The sequence below is a fragment of the Macaca mulatta genome, chromosome 6 (genome assembly GCF_049350105.2).
Source record: "Macaca mulatta isolate MMU2019108-1 chromosome 6, T2T-MMU8v2.0, whole genome shotgun sequence".
Classification (NCBI taxonomy): domain Eukaryota; kingdom Metazoa; phylum Chordata; class Mammalia; order Primates; family Cercopithecidae; genus Macaca; species Macaca mulatta.
In genome coordinates, this window is record NC_133411.1 from 157916675 (window position 1) to 157932079 (window position 15405).

At 45.2% G+C, this 15405-nt stretch overlaps 1 long non-coding RNA gene across 1 annotated transcript; it reads left to right on the forward strand.

Annotated features, from left to right (window-relative positions):
* The first annotated feature begins 11010 nt into the window (after window positions 1–11010).
* Window positions 11011–14687, forward strand: LOC114678940 (uncharacterized). Its single transcript, XR_003730586.2, has 2 exons — window positions 11011–11148; window positions 11682–14687. It is a non-coding gene; the product is annotated as an uncharacterized LOC114678940 (long non-coding RNA).
* Window positions 14688–15405: the final 718 nt, after the last annotated feature.

A 15405-nucleotide genomic window follows, 5' to 3' on the forward strand; every position in this document is an offset into this window, starting at 1 on the left:
GATTTACTAGACATTGTACTGTTTGTAAAAATTTTTTGAAAGAAAAAAAAAAACGGACCTGTCTCATGAGTCAATAGAAAGTCAGTTTCCTTTTGGTTGAGGCCAGCAGTTCTGTGCAGTTTATTCTGGTGCTGGCTGGCGGTTTGGTTAGGTTCAAGGCCATGACCATGAGTAAGTGATTCACTCTTGCCAAAAACTATAATCATGGTCATATTCTAAATATTTATACTAAAAGAAACCAAACCTGCTCCACCTTCAGGGGTCACAGGCACCACTCCCTCACATACTGGAGTTCATTCATTCATCCTACTCAGGCTTATTAACCATTCACCTCGTGCCAGGCACCAGGCACTGGTCATGCTGGTGGCTAATGGGACAGAAACCTGCTAGCAGCTTTGGCCAGTTTTGGAGAAACAACCAAATCAGGGCCCTCAATGATGGTAGCTGCACCTGGGCTGTGTAGGCTCCTACAGAGAATGCAGGCCATCTGTTTGGTGCATATCACAATGTGGTCTGTTCCAGCTGGGAAAGGCACTTGGGGATCATCTCAGGCAACACACACCCTTTACAGCCACTGAGATCTCACAGCTGGGCTAAGATCCTGCTATTCTGACTCCTAGATCAGCACCTCTCCCTTCCTCCTAGATGCCCCAAGGTTTCCTCCACTTCACACAGAGCAGGTGGTCTCCAGACATTTTAGCTCACAAACAACTTCTAACATAGTGATAATGAGAATTTAAAAAGTAATATCACTCCTAACAGTATCTTTCACTTACTGGATGATTTCTGGGTGCCAGGTACTTCATTAAACATTTTATATGATATGCCTCATCTAACATTCAAAGAACATTATTGGTTAGGTCATTATTATCCCATTGTACAGAAGAGGACACTGAGGTCCAGAGAGGAGAAGGGATTTTCCCATGTTAACACAGCTAGAAGTTGCAGAACTTAACTTTACCTGACTCCAAACCCTGTGCACACGGCCACCACACAATATCCCCTCGGTGGGACACAGAGCACAGGAGACCTGCCCTCCCGCATCCTCTTCCTGTGATTACCTGGCGAGCAACAGATTGATGCCTGCTGCTAGGAGGGAGGAAGAAAGAGCATCAGGTGGGCAGAAAAGAGGCTTCAAATCTAGTCCATGGCTTTAGCACCCACTAAAATCCAGGACTATAATGAGCTTAAGGGTGAAGAAAGACAACAGTGGAGAGCACACTGGTGAGGAGATGGATGGGTGGGTCTACAGACTGTTCCAGTGTCTTCTCCAGGTGAAGGGTGGCACCAGGTGCTGGAAGAATACCTGTGTCGTGTGACCTGGGGCAAACCATTTCCTGTCTACTAGAGAGGGAGAACAGGATAACAATCAAGCACGTGGCCTCTGAAGCCAGACAACCCAGGATGAAACCCCAGCTCTGCCTCTTACCAGGTGTGCGACTTCATACAGTATTTAGCATACTGGGCGTTAGCTTCCTCTTCTGTAAAAAAGGCATAATAACACCTGTCTCATAGGATCATTATGAAAACTAAATGAGTTAATACACAGAATGCCCTCAGAACAGTACCTAACATATAGTAAGAACTATATGCATTTTTGCTAAATGTTTAAAAATTATATAAACTAGAGGTTATAGTACCCGACTGTTGAATTAAGATGCTTTGGCTGCAAAGTAACAGAATATCTGATCCTGAGTGGTTTCAACAGAAAGCCTTTATTAGTATTACTTTCTCATTAGTATAATGAGAATCCTCCAAATGGAGACGGTTCCAGGCTCAGGGATGTCCCAGGAACTCAGGATCTTCTTATCCCTCACCCTCCCTTTGACCATTTTCCACAAATCATTTCCCATCCTGTCCTAAGATGGCTGCCACAGTTCCAAACATCACATCCCATTACCACAAAGCCAAATATCACATCCAGATGTCACAAAGCTACCCCTAGAAACAGAAAGTAAGGAATAGGGAATCTCTTTTGCACCTATTGCTGTCTTATGAAAGAGAAACTACTTCCTAGAAGCCTCTCTGAAGACTTCCTTTTTCTGTCATTAGCCAGAACAGGGCCATGTGATCACCTGCAGCCCCTGTAGAAGGCTAGCAAAGCAATATCCTGCATTTCTGTCACGATATAGAGCTGGGCTCCACAGCAAAGAAGATGGGAGGAAGAAGAGTAGTTGAATAGGCAATCAACATGCCTTGCAAGATAGTCTTGAGAAGGAAATGTGGGGAAAAGTGCAGGAATGTTGTGAAAGAGTTAACTACTTCCACTGCACCTATGTAAGACATTGTTCTCAGAAATAATCATATCAATAGCAGTGCTTCACCCTGTGGGTTAGAGGTAGAGTCTATAGAAATGCAGGATGCCCTGTGTCTACTAAAATACAAAAAAATTAGCTGAGCGTGGTGGCAGGCACCTGTAATCCTAGTTACTTGGGAGGCAGAGGCAGGAGAATTGCTTGAACCTGGGAGGTGGAGGTTGCAGTGAGCTGAGATCGCACCATTGCACTCCAGCCTGGGTGACAGAGCAAGACTCCATCTCAAAAAATAAAAATAAAAAATAAATAGAAATGCAAGATGCCGATAATTCTAGGTTGTCCTGTTCTTTCCCCATGGATATGGCAGCCAAGGGACAAATAAAAGGAAACCGACTGCCCTGACACTAAAACTGACATTGTATGGCCTCATAATAACCCAGGCCTGGAAAACAATAGTTCACCAACTTCCCCTCTCATTTTGGTGGATTATAAATAAAGCCTGGAGGGAAAGTAATGAAATTAGTTTCAGAACAGTGATAGAATTCCTCTGAAAGCAGAAAATCTTTATTTAGAAAATACCTTGTGGGCCATTCTGTAGTGAAAATTCAGTCCTCTGGCCATAGTCTAGATCTGAGCTCAGCAAACATTTTCTCTAAAGGGCCACATAATAAATACTGTAGAATTTTCAGGTAATAAGGCCCCTGTCACAACTACTCTACTCTAGGTAGTGTAGGCAATGACAATGTGTCAACAAATGAGTGTGGCTGCATTCCAATAAAACTTTTATTTTTTTAAATTTTTTATTTTTTACTTTTGAGATGGAGTCTCGCTCTGTCACCCCAGGCTGGAGTGCAGTGGCATGATCTCGGCTCACTGCAACCTCCGCCTCCTGGGTTCAAGCGTTCTCCTGCCTCAACCTCCCGAGTAGCTGGGACTACAGGCACACTCCCTGCCCACTTTCCGCCGTTTGTCACCGCGCTTCCAAACTGCCCCCTGATTTTTGTATTTTTAGTAGAGATGGGGTTTCACCATGTTGGTCAGGCTGGTCTCAAACTCCTGACCTTGTGATCCACCTGCCTTGGCCTCCCAAAGTGCTGGGATTACAGGCATGAGCCACCATGCCCGGCCATAAAACTTTATTTATAGAAACAGGTAGAGGGTCACATTTGGCCCACAGACAGCAGTTTGCCAACCCTGGTTCTACATGGCAAGTTACGTAAGACAACAACCTAAGCCAGGGGACTCAAGCTCTACTGCCCATGGGGCTGGAGAGGTAAAGAAGTAAAGCAGGCTGGGTGGGGACTGTGACATGTGGAGAATATATGACTCATGGAAACAAGGCAGTTGCAAAAACCAATGTAATCAGACCCTCCAGTATTTTAGGAAAACCAGAAATGCAAATATGAGGGCATATTCTCATTTTTAAATATTGGCACCGATTCAAAATTTTAAACCTGGTGCAGACCTAACTGAAGAAAAAACATCTGGGGGCCAGCACAGTTTGGGGGCAGCCAGTGTGTGGCCTCTGGCCTAGATCACCCTTCCTGAGCAATGTGCTATGACAACCAAGTACACATGACACATTTGAGTGGCATGATCCAGGAAACTTAGGCCAACGCCAGTCTGACCTATTGCTAATGGAATGCATAACTGCCGCCGTCCTGCCCAGTGGCCGGGCATATGGGAGGCCATTCACATGCACGACTGCAATGAGCTGCACGTGCACTGCCACTCCAAGTCTGGACTGTAATTCTCTCCCCGCCTCACTAGTCCTCTGCTTTCTATAAGCAGTGTTGGCATAATCAGTGCCCTGGGACATCAGATGCTACGTAATATGCAGCGTGTGGACCCTCCTGACATACTTCAGAGAAGGAGTGAGATCATATGAAAGGGACTTAACAAGCCATGAAACCACACAGACATCAACTGGATTAGTTTCTGGCTTCCCCAGCCCCAAATACGAACTCAAATCCTCCAATAATGAGTATATTCTTTAGAGAGATCAAAAAAACCCAAGAAGCACGACAAACAGGACAGACACAAAGCAAAAGGACACTCAGCCAGATTTCCTCCTGGTACAAAGGCCCTTAAGCTGTGTCCAACGCTGCCCTGCGGAAGCCCAGGCGCCACTGAAAGGCCCCAGGCTGCAGACAGCTCAGCTTGTGACATTCTGTCCTTGGCTGTCTTTTAGCCTGTGTTCTCACCTGTTCACTGACTTCTCTGCCTCTCCCTCCAGTTCCTGTAAATCTACAGCATCCTCAGTATTTGCCTTGAGCTTCTCTCTCACTTGGTTCAGCTCTACACCTTCCTGCCTTCTGCCCTATTTGCCTAGGTCCTCCACTTCAAAGGTTGCACTGACCTGCCTTTTCTGGTGTCTCTGGACATGCTCCATCTTCAGACCCTCACCTCCACTGGGACCACCAGCATCAGGCTCCAGCTCACCCTGTGCAAGGCCTCCCCATTTTTAAGGAGCTAGTTGAGTGTCTGCTTATCTTACCAAGGACTCTATGCCCACATCCATAACTTGCTAGTGAAGACATCAACCTAGATGCCACCTATTTGGGTCACAAAGATTCCCTCTCACTTCATCTCTGAAGATCACTGAAAACCACTCTTTTGATTCCCTCAGCTATATTTGGGGGTGGGGGAAAGGCAGGGATGAAAGAAAGAAAGAGAGAAAGAGAGAGAGAGAGAGAGAGAGAAACAATGCAAACTTCCTACCATAAATGATGTTCATCCCATGTCCCCTGAATCCTATTCTGTTCAAATTAGGTGCTGAGCCAGCAGTTTTCTAACGGCTCCCCAATGGCTCTTCAAGTCTTATGATTTTTCAGGGTTGTCAGGGACCCAGGGAGGAGGGTTAAGGGGAATGCTACAGATCAGAGGTGACTTCAACAGAGCAGCTCCATTGGATCTGTTTTGTATACCATAGTCCTGCATGCAACTATGTTCGAAAAACTTATTCCACCACTAAAAATGTTAACATTTCTGTGTTAGCCACTGTGACCAGGTGCGGATGGAGCAAGGCTAGCTCCCCTACTGAAGAAGCCCATAGGATAACTTGAGGTAGGCAATATTTTTGGCGTAGGGCAATTTGGAAAGTATTGGGCTAAATTTTTGTTTACAATGAAAAGTAGCTTATTGAATCTCACATTAGGTGTGTCTGTTCCCACAATTTAAATTATCTGCTTTGTTGAAAAGAAGAATAACATCAAGGAAGTATTACTTTTTATATGCTTAAGTATGAATGTCTGTTTCCATTTTCCCAGTGGTGAGATGGGGGAAATTTCTAATCTTTCCTTCTGAATTTAGACAGTAAAGCATTTCTCAGAAGTATCAGGAGGCCCTGCTCATCACTTGTTTAGTGCATAGACCTTTGGGGGCACCTCCAGAGGATTGTCAACAGGGCAAAACCTCTTAAGGCGGTGCTCAAACTCCTATTTTCTTCACTTCATTGTTCAAATTCATATTTCTCCCATGTGGTTTGTAGAAGTCTCCTAGGGGTTGGTAAGTCCCAACAAGTCTTACGAACAAGTGAGCAGACTAGGCTAGCAGTGGCCAAACAATACAGAGCCTACAGGGAGAGTCGTGTTCCGTCAGCTAAGCTCAAAGTCTAAAAGCCCTCACACACCCTCAGCTGACAGCTCAGGCAGTGACAGCTCATTCGGGAAGGAGATTTGCAGTTGTGAACACTGACCAGCTCTAAAAGAATAGAAAAGTAATTAGTCATATCGTTTTAGAGCTATGCATTATCAGACTCTCAGAATCAGAGCCTCTTAGAACCTCAGGCCTGGGAGAAAGCAGAGAGGCTCCAATATTGCATAATGGTTAAGTTCACCGGCTTTGAGTCAGATAGACCTGGACTTGAGACCACTCAAGGACTCTACCTGATAGGAAATGTATTAGAGGGCATGGGACAACTGGCAAGAAGGAAGTGAAAGTGTAAAACAAACTCGAAGCAGGTAGCAGAAGTTGCCAGGCAAACTGGCCCAGGAACCAGAGCTGTAATCAATCCATCCTGAGCATTTCATCTGCTCTGACACAGGTTCAGGATTCCAAGTCCTGGGCAGAAGATTCCAATCTTTTCCCTTGTCTCCCCAGGGAGGTTTGAAGAAAGTTTCAGGCATCATAATGGGAGGGGAAAACATCTTGGTTTACCATGCCAGCTAAACCATAAACACTAAGGGTGAGGCTCCCAAAGGAAAGCCAGGGGTGGGAATGGCTGCCTGGAACCATAAACGACACAGATCTACTATCCTGCACCTGCCACAGTGTTGCTCAGAAGACAGAAATGCTCCAAACCATGGCCTTAGCATACTGTGGGACACAAAAAAGCCCTCCATAAACATGAGTGCCTTCATTTACAACTCATGCTCCTGTGGGGAGCTAGATCCCCTCTAGAGCACACCTGTTGAAGCAACTGCCACTAACTGAGACTCCTTCTCCTTTGTAATCACGTCCCCTAAGTTACCCTGAATGTGGAGGCCATTTGCTTGGAGAACTTTAAGAGTTTTTACTCATCATGTGGACGGCCCATGACACTGAGGGTCCAACAGTAAATATCTTGGACCAAACCTGGCTCAGAAAAAGACTCCCTCCATTGGGACTCAGAAAAAGACTCTCCCTCCCTTATCCTCCCTTAGGATATTGGCATCGGGAATGTATTCACTTCCCTACTCCAGTATCCTAAGGGAGGATAAGGGAGGGAGAGTATTTTTCTGAGTCCCAATGGAGGGAGTCTTTTCTGCTTGGAATAGAGAATACATTCCCTATTCCAGTAACCTAAGTGGTGTCCCCCTCCAGGTTCATTAGACTGAGTAAAGTGTTGGGTGCTGGCAGTTTAGCTTCACACACACTCTTAGGTCAGGAGAGAAAATAAAGGCGTTGCAGCCTCAGAGACCTTATATTTTGTCTTAATATTCCGCTAGGTCAGGAGGAGGCTTTTGGATGCTCACGCCAAACCTCAAAACCTCTAAAAATGCGTGCCAAATAGGGGGACAGTCTTTTGCTTCACCATTTCCAACTATGGCCCTATTAAAGGGCTGCTGCAAATATCTGGGGTCTGAAGGCTTGTGTGCTTAGCCTGAGGCATATCCTAAGTTAAAAATCAATTATGCAGAAAGGGGAGGGCAGACAGAAAGTCAGTCAGCCGTTGTCTAGCCAGTCAATGCCACCCTGCCCTGAAGGTCATCAGCTGGCCTGATGGGGGCAGAGCTACAGCATCGTCTCTGAGCTTATTTCCAACTCTATTCTGATGTTAGATGGGAGTATCAATATCATAGCTCAACAGTGCTCATCTTCAGCCTGGAGTCCTCTAGCTCCCTCCCCCTAAGGCAGCCGCTCCCATCATGAGCTCATCAACAAATATACACTAAGACGCACTAGAAGCCTGTTGCCATGTGAGGGGTCAAATAATAATAGCTATAGTTTATGGAGTGTCTCCTACAGGTGGGACACAGCTTCCAGTGTTTTACCCACATTGTCTCAATTCATCATCACAATGGTCCTGTCACTTTCCTCTTTCTGTAATAACTATTCACGCTGTTTGAATCACTGGGAGGTTTTTCATTGCATTGCACAGAATTCTGCTTTCCTTTTTGCTGTTTTTGTTTGTCCTTTGCCCTCAGAAAAGGCTAATAAATTCAACCAAATGGCTGGAGTTGGAGGGAGGAAGCAGGGATGACCTTGTCTGAAAGATGGTCTCAAACCCCTTCTCCTGCCTCCATCCAAGGACGAGCCTTCACCTGATATATAAAGTGAGGCTGATGAGAAAGTTCAGTCTCTGTTTGTGTTTCACCATCTCCAGTTTCAGAGGCAGCAGCTTCAGACTACTGCTGGAAATCGGAGCCAACTAGGGCCCCAGGGGAAGAAGGAAAGAGAACACAGGTTCACCTGAATGAGGGTCAGTGATGGCTCCCACTGAGTCTGGCAATCTCCCTTGTACCTGAGGAGACCTCCTGGTCCCTCAGATCCCCCTGCAGGGGCAGGAATGTCTGAGCCAGGACATTGTTTCTGTGGAATCTTCCCACCAATGAGTCTCCCAGCAGGACCAACTGTTTGGCTGTATTTAAACTGTCATTGAGCCAAGGCAATTTGGTGGCACACCCAAACTTCAACCCAGCAAGTACAATAGGACTGCAGCTCGCGCCAACGCTTGTTTAAAACATCGTTTGAACCAAACAGCCAGTCAATTTAAAAATATTCCAAGCCAAGAGCCAATGAGATTTAAAAACAAGAAAAACTGAAAATGAAAATAAAAGGGAAATATATTAATTTATATATGTGCTCGTTTATTTACTAAACATTGCCTTTTTCCAGAGAGAATCCACGATGTCAAAGGCCAAATTGTTTTTTAAAATAAAACCGTATTACATATGTTCTGTACATTTCAATGATATCATAAAAATTCAACTTGGGGAAACATATAAAACGCAAAGAGTGTGTGTACACGTGTGTGTGTGTGCATGTGTGTGTGTGCGCACGTGTGTGTGTGTGTGTGTGTATGTTTTAACAGATAGGGAAACTGAAGCTCAGAGAGGTTAAGGCTCTTGCCAGAGTCACACAGCAGTGGATGGTAACATAAGGACTGCCCCAAGTCCTCTGATACGTGTATGGATGCGCACGTACCTACCTGTGCTTGCTGAGGCCACACTCTTGTTTCAGGCCCAACAGGGTCTGAAATGCAGGAGTTTTCTTCTCTTTTGCTCCCAAACATAAAAGGGATGTCATATCTCATTTTCACCTGAGTCATGCATTTATTCCTTCAGAATCATTTACTGAAGTCCATCCACGTGCCACCCGCTGAACCGGACATTTGGGATACAGTGGCCAAAAAGCCACATACAATTGCTGTGCACACAAAGCTTACATTTAAGACATCTTGGAGGCCAGCAATGTGTGCTCTGTGCTGAAACTGGGGCATTCATCTTTATAAGCCCTCCTAGTCAGAAAAACATTTAGAGGTCACCTAGACCCGGGTTTCCCAAAGTCCAACCATTCAGATACGAACCCCACAGTTTCTGTCCTATGTCAATAACACTTTCTTATAGGTCTTCAACTGTTCTCATCTACATAAACACATCTATTTTAAGAGAAAACCCTCTATCATTGCTGTAAACGGAAAACTGGAATCACTTGTCTAAAATAAAAGGTAACCATAAAAATAAATAAAACAAAGACAAAACAATATGGTTAAATTATCGTCCAAGCACAGTGGCTCACGCCTGTAATCCCAGCACTTTGGGAGGCCGAGGCGGTGGATCACCTGAGATCAGGAGTTCATAACATGATGAAACCCCGTTTCTACCAAAAAATACAAAAATTAGTTGGGCGTAGTGGCGGGTGCCTGTAATCCTAGGTACTCGGGAGGCTGAGGCGGGAGAATCGCTTGAACCCAGGAGGCGGAGGTTGCAGTGAGCTGAGATTGCACCATTGCACTCCAGTCTGGGCAACAAGAGCGAAATAATGTCTCCAAAAAAAAAAAAAAATTATCACCTAAAAGACACCTGAAGCCTGTTTTCATTTTGTAAAAACATAAGCTCAGTAAGTGTTAAAAGGGTGTTGAAGAAATTTTAACTCTACACTGAGACTTTCTTCTTTCCCTTATCAAGAAGATTAAAGGAGAATTCAATCAGGCACAACTTTGTATGATTTAATTGTTTTTAACGTTGTGTTACACAGTCATGGCATTTAGGAAATCATTATCTAATCTAACCCTAAAACCCAGAGACAGGTAGCTACTGGACCAAGGTCACACAGCAAATGAATGGCAGAAAAAATAAACCCAGTCTCTGTGTTCCTACAGCAGATGAGCAAACTAACATCTGAATAAACTCTTGGATTTGTGCTTACCACAATTGAAGACTGATTTGATCCACTTTACTTTGGGATGAAAAAATCGTAATCCATCTCAAAGTGACAGATGCGGAGATCCCTCTCAATTTTCCTTTTCTCTCTTTTTTTTTTTTTTTTTTTTTTTTTGAGACAGAGTCTTGCTCTGTCACCCAGGCTGGAGTGCAGTGGCGCGATCTCGGCTCACTGCAAGCTCCACCTCCCGGGTTCACGCCATTCTCCTGCCTCAGCCTCCCGAGTAGCTGGGACTACAGGCGCCCGCCACCTCGCCCGGCTAGTTTTTTGTATTTTTTAGTAGAGATGGGGTTTCACCGTGTTAGCCAGGATGGTCTCGATCTCCTGACCTCGTGATCCGCCTGTCTCGGCCTCCCAAAGTGCTGGGATTACAGGCTTGAGCCACCGCGCCCGGCCTTTTTTTTCTGTTTTATCTATCCACTCATTTTCCATGTGTCATAAGTCTTGTAACAGAAATATGCTGAGATTTCAAATAGAACCTAGAAAGTTTTGTGGAAACATCCAAGCACCCCAAAATTCAAATATAATCCTTAGATAACCTGCTGTAATATGGAATTCAGGAAGAAAAAAATTCCCAGCCCCACCCGACAAGAACTCCTTGTCCTATAAAATCCTCAGTGTGAGTGTCCCATACTTGGCGAACCTCACCACATACCCACAGTAGCTCTTTAAATCAGGCCTGGAGATAAATGAGGAGAAATCCTCTCTCACCCACTGAGGCCACCTGCAATTTGCCTGCCCCTAATCCCCTTCAGGAGGCAGCTTTCAGCAATGTCCCCGGGAAACAGTGGCTGTGAGAACACACAGAAGCCTCAGCCTGCAGAGGAGGCACATTCTGGAGTCTTTGCGCATGGTGTCCTCTCCGGGAAGGTGAGGCCAGGGTTTCCATGTTCCTCTCCAAGGCCGGAACGGAGAAAGAGGAGAAGATGACAGTGAATGAAAACTGGCCACTTTTTCTCTTTCCTTTCAGCTGACATGGGAACACTTTAGGACTGCTCAGAAGGACTGAAAACCATCCTTTATGGAGGTAACTCAAGCTCAGTTTTTCTCTGTCTGAGGGAAGGCAGCCTGCTTAACTGCCCAGGTTAGACTGTACTCATCTACCTTACTTGAGTGGCAGAATAACCCTGTGCCCTCCAGAGCTGGTGCCCTGTGAACACCCAAAAGCAAAGAGAAGTGACTCTTGTTCCTAAAGTGGAAAGAGCAGAACTTCCTATGATGCAGCTGGCGCTTCCTGAAATAGAACAGGATTTGAGTAAATGGTTTTCACTAGGCGGGTAGGAAAAAGCTGCGTGTGGCTCGATATTTCCTCAGTGATGACTCAGACCCTTGCTCCTGGCCGCTGTCTCATCCTGATTGGGTCTGTTTTCCAATTATCAGGCTCAGCCATCAGATTCCCTCTCCCCGGGTCCTCTTTTGCCAGTGTTTATTATCCCACCAGCCTATTCTAGTTCTGGGGAGGTCAAGTCTCTGTCTTACCTTTTATGTCACTTATACTCTGCTACAATTTCTATTATGAATCTGATTAGAATTTGATCAACAGTTTATGTTTGTTTCCAGAACACCTCCTGTCTGGCCCTGCCTCCTTCTGGAAGAGATGATGATTTATGCTTATCTCAATCACAGGCAAGTCTTCCAAATCTGTAATTTGCGACTGTTTCCAAAGTTTGGGCATATGCCCCGTTACTACCAAAATTACCTGGAGAGAAGTGTATCAAGGGTGCTGATTCAGCAAAGACTCTCTTAGACACGCTGCATCACCCAAAATCCATTCCAGACTTTCCGGCCCTGTCTCAAACTGGCTCTTATTCAATCAGCATTTAGTGAGTCCTGACTATGAACCAGGCATTGTGCTTGGGGTACAGACACACACAAAAAAAGCCTGATCCCTGATGCCCCCATTATATGCCAATGTGGAAAAGACTGCAACAGAGTTATCTCAAAGCACGGGGGGAGTCTCAGAGCGAGGTGTGACCTGTCCCCTGCCTGTCTCTCCAGCTGCATTCACAGCATCCTCACCATCCTCACTCTGCTTGGTCCCACTGCCCTTCATTCTGCTTTGGGTTGCCCTGCTCTTCCCTCTGCCTGGAATGATCTTTTCCCATCGCTTCACTTGACTAGCTCCCTCTCATCAGTCAGTCTCAGTTTATGCATCCTCCTCAAACAGGTCTTCCCCAATCATCTCATCATCCCCTGTAGCTTCTCCACGTGCACCCCAGCAGTCTCTATCATGTCACCTTTGTTTTCTCCCTGGAAGCATTCTTTCAGTATCTGACACTACCTTGTTTATTTATTTGCATATTGCATATTACCTGTTTCTCCAAAACAAAATGGAGTCTCCACAGGGGCAGGAATTTTGAACCTGTGTTTATCACTATGTCCTTGATACCTCCAATAGACTTGGCACAGATTAGATGTGCCAACAGTAAATACTTGATGATTGAACGAATAATACTTTCTGTGGGGAAATTGGGAAAGGATTCATAAGGATGTGACTTTAGGAGGTAGCCAGGTGAGCAGTTATACAGGTGAGCATCTCCCATAGAAAGGCATGATGCTTTAGGGGAATAGCAGCAGGTACTGCAGGCCATGCAAGTGATCTCAAAGGAGGGTGAATAATCAGGCAGGGCCCCCATGGTGAGGATCTGTGGATGTCAATCTCAGGAGTTTTAATTTTTTTTCCACTAGGGCAGTGACAAGGTCACTCATCAACTAAACCTAAAGGGGAGGCAGCTAACCATATTTCACAGGGGGTCTTCACCCATACACATGAGGGACTAGGGGCTCACGCTGTGAAACTGCCAAGGCTCTTTGCTAGCACCCCTAATAATACAATCACAATCGCTTACTTAAAACTCACCATGTGTTAAGCACTTCACTGGCATCATCTTATTTAATCCTCACAACATCCTTAGAAGACATCTTATCTTCCCCACTTGGCAGATAAAGATGAAAAGAGGAGAAGTGATTTGCTTAGAATCTGCTAAGTAGAAGAGCTGGGATTTGAACCCAGGCATTCAGACACCAAAGTCTGTACCCTACCAGCTTCTATTCCTTGGGAATGGAAAAGGCTTTCTGATTTTGCATGAAAGGGTGCCCAAGATGGAACATTCTAGATTCCTTGCTGTCCTCCTTTTCAGGCACTGACCTGTGTGTTCATGATATAAATCATTCACCTTCCTGCCTGTTCGGAATGCTGGCATTTTGCCTTCAATCCCCTGCTGCCTACACTCTTTGGACATTCACTGAAGATGGTATGTGTGATCAGGGCCTTGACTGAGTTACTCAGCTCAGATTTAATCTCTTTGGGTCTCACTCCACTTAAGACCTAGTTTCTGTCTTCAAGCATGTCCCAGGGAAGTAGGAGACTAAGGCAAGGATAAAAAAGTGAACTAAGATTAGTGCTAAGGGAATTTCTGTGCAAAACATCCATCTTCGAGGCCCTCAGTTGGCTGGACAGTACTGTTAGGGTAAAAACAAAAGTCCTTGTCAGGGCTCTGCCGGGTCATCCTTCAAATCCCAGCTCAGTAGCTTCAGGGAAGCCTTCTCTTTTATGTCAAACCCCCCTCTATTAGGCTGTCAAAGCAACACCACCTCTTTTCCTTGGCTCTTATCATAAAGGCACTGTTGTATTTACATGGGTGATTATTTGTTTAACGTGGGTCTTCTCCACTAGAATGTGAGCTCCATGAAGGCAAGGACATGCCTGCTTTTCCTCAATATTCTCTCTCCAGGGCCCAGCACAGGGCCTCTTCATACTGGCGCTCAATAAATATAAGTTGATTAAATGAACTCACAGTTGGAAGGCAGTTACTGCATGAGTGATTGAGGGCATTACTTAATCTCTTTAATTTTCTCATTTGCAATTTGGATAATATCTGCTCTATGTCCTTTTGAAAGCCATGAAATAAAATTAAGTGCTTAATAAATTATTAAGTGCTATACAGATTATTTCTATTAAGGAACTACAGACTGAGTCTATCCCCAGGATTTGGAGCACTTTCAGGAATATCAGCCTCAAAAACGAGCTGAGAGGACAGTGAATGGAGGCACAACATGCTGTCTCTTTGTTTAAATGGAGATGGCCACAGAAGCTTGTAAACTCAGTCATCATTGTGTCACCTGAGGCCAACTGGAAATCTGGGCATCTCCTCCAGAAGCCATGCCTGGAATAGCACAGGTGCTGTGGTCTTTGCAATTGAACTCTGATGGGTCTGAGGTCATGGTTGTTGTCAAGACAGCTGTGGGAGCGTGTGGTCTAGAGGGGAAAAAGAAGAGACCAAAAGACATGTCTGTGTGTCTCCAGCATAGTCTGAGGAAGAAGCAGCTTTGATGGGTAAAGCTCCAGAACAAATATCCTCAGAACTGGAGACGTGAACTCATCACACTTCTGAGGAAACTCTGCCAGTTGACGGCCCCCATATTCAATTATTGCTAAGTATTTTCATTCCTAACCTCATCCTCTAGCTGAGCTGACCCCTAGTTTCTACTACCCTGGGGGAGAGAACCCCAGCTTTGGAGGCTGAAAACCTAGATCAAGTCCTAGAAAATAAACAAATGACCAAATACTGAGTCCCTGCTGTGTGCCAGGCGCTGTGCTAAGCACAGGATGTGCTTTAGTTCATTTGCTCTCCCCAGCAGTCCTCTAATACAGGCAGAAGTACCCCCAACCCCATTTTACAGATGAGGAAGTGAGCCTAGCCGCCTGCCCGAGGTCGCATAGCTCAGACATAAGCTTCCTAAGGCACCGTCTCCTGGGTCACATAATGAGACAAAGCAACTCATCACAGGATAAGCATAAAAATCAAGTGGACTGATGGCACGAGTGTCACATGAGGCTTAGATTTTGGGACCAGCGGCATCAACATCACCTTCAAGCTTGTTACAGATGTGGAGTTTGGGGTCTCATTCCAAACTACTGACCCAAAGTCTGCATTTTAACATGATTTGAAGGTGATGTATATGCACTTTAAAGTTTTGAGAAGCTCTGATGCAAGGTTATTAGCCCCCACTATAAATCGTTGAGCTAGCATCCGACTCATTACTGTCTTCTCAATTTGGTTAGTGAGAATCTATCACTCTCTACCTTGATTACTTCTAGGACAGTTTAACATGAATACAAATCAATGGGGGTTGTTGATAACTGCAGATTCTCATCCAGGGGGTCTGAGGTGAGGCCCCAGAGTCTGTGCTTCTCACATGCTCCCAGCTGATGCCACAGAGGGCTGTGAACTACACTCTCAATAATGAGGGGTGAGAGGAACCTGGCAAATCAAATATCTGC